The 1,849-nt window shown below is 37.8% G+C and overlaps 1 long non-coding RNA gene across 1 annotated transcript; it reads left to right on the top strand.

The window, feature by feature from the left end:
* The first annotated feature begins 292 nt into the window (after positions 1-292).
* On the top strand, positions 293-1,610 carry LOC126989941 (uncharacterized). Its single transcript, XR_007743901.1, has 2 exons — positions 293-1,232; positions 1,306-1,610. It is a non-coding gene; the product is annotated as an uncharacterized LOC126989941 (long non-coding RNA).
* The last annotated feature ends 239 nt before the right edge of the window (positions 1,611-1,849 follow it).

Below are 1,849 nucleotides of genomic sequence, written 5' to 3'. Positions count from 1 at the left end.
GTGTGTGTGTGTGTGTGTGCGCGCGCCAGTGAAAGCATGTTTTGGAGTGACCGCAGTGAGTGTTTTGCGTGCCAGAGAGAGAGAGAGAGAGAGAGAGAGAGAGAGAGAGAGAGAGAGAAGGTGAAACTAAACATCCTCTGAACAAACGGACGCAAGAAGGACCTTAACCTAAACCAGTTCCTAAAAGTGGTCAGCGTGGTGGTTGTGGTGATGGTGGTGGTGGTGGGGAAGGGGGGGAGGGGAGGTTGATGACGAGGCGCGGGGGTGGTGGGAGGGGCTTGGGACAGGAATTACCCCGGTGGCTGTGGGGGTCATGTTTCTTAGGTTAGGTTAGGTTAGGTTAGGTTAGGTTAGGTTAGGTTAGGTTAGGTTAGGTTAGGTTAGGTTAGGTTAGGTTAGGTTAGGTTGGGTTAGGTTAGGTTAAAGGCCCCTCTAAGTTAAATTATGAGAAAGAATCATCACTCACGCAAACCATTTCATAATATATATCAACGCATGTGTGATCTGTTTATGCATCATCTATTTTGGGAGGTTTATATCATGGCAGAAATTTGGGCCGTCGCTGCTACACGGTAAAGCCACAAATTTGGCCCGTCGCTGCTACACGGTAAAGCCACAAATTTGGCCCGTCGCTGCTCCCGGAGACAAAAAAGAAACTAAACAAAAAGCGAAAGTAATTACAAGTTCTCCACGGAGCTTGCCAAGAGGATGAGAGGAAGAAAAATAAACAGTGCAGAAGAGGAAATAAAGAGAAGAAACGAAAGAGTACGTAATAGGAAAGAAAATAATGAGGGAAAGGAGAATAAGAAAGAGAGACAAAATAAACATGAAGAAATGGAAGAAAAATGGGAAGAATAATAAAAAGACAGGAATAAAGAAGGAACAGGAAAAAATAATTAAAAAATTGATAAGATGAAAAAAAAAGTAATGAAGGATAAATAAAGAGGGGAAGAAAATAAGGATGAAAAGAGTGATAGGAAAGGAGACAAGAAGGAAAATTTTGGAGTAACAGGAAAACAGATGTAGAGAGATAAAAGGAAAATGGAAGAATGTAAATGAAAATGAAAATGAAAAGTTATTGAAAAGAAAATGAGGAAGAAGAGAGTAATAGGGAAGGAATGAAGTAAAAAGGAGTATAGGAAGATGGCGCCACTATAAACACTTGCCTGCGCCATGACGAGCTGGGGCCGACTACAATCCAGGCCCCTCAAGAGACCCTACCGGCGCTATATGTGTTCACGTAAAAAAGAAAAAAATATATAGAGATTAGAGTAAATAAAAAATGAAAATGAAAAGAGGATATAGGTGTTCACGTAATAAAGAAAAAAAATATAGAGAGATTAGAGTAAATAAAAAATGAAAATGAAAAGAGGTTATTTAGAGGAGAAAACAAAGGAGGAAAGAAAAGGGAAATAAGGAAGGATTTAAGAAGAAAAAAATAAAGGAAAACAAAAACAAAGATGATAACAGAACGACAATAAAGCGAAAGAAAGTAAAGTTGAAGGAAAATTAAAGGAAATAACAAAGAAGAAAATAAGGAAGAGAAGTAACAGGGAAGGAAAGAAGGAAGGAATGTAGCGAAGGAGGAAGAAAAAAAGAAGTTACAGGAAGATGATGATTAAAGAACAACAATAAAATGAAAGAGGAAAAAAAGAACAGGAAGGAAAATGAGGAAGAAAATAGAGATGGCAAGAAATGACAGTAGGAAAATAAGTCGAAAAAAATATATAAAAAAAAAGAAAATGAAATACAAAACAACAGAAAACAACAATAAAGGAAAAAAAGAATCAATAGAAAAAAATGATCAATGAAGAGAGAGAGAGAGAGAGAGAGAGAGAGAGAGAGAGAG

The sequence above is a fragment of the Eriocheir sinensis genome, unplaced genomic scaffold (genome assembly GCF_024679095.1).
Source record: "Eriocheir sinensis breed Jianghai 21 unplaced genomic scaffold, ASM2467909v1 Scaffold1383, whole genome shotgun sequence".
Taxonomy (NCBI): Eukaryota; Metazoa; Arthropoda; class Malacostraca; order Decapoda; family Varunidae; genus Eriocheir; species Eriocheir sinensis.
Note: the sequence above shows the minus strand (reverse complement) of the source record. Positions and strands in the feature narration are given on the sequence as shown.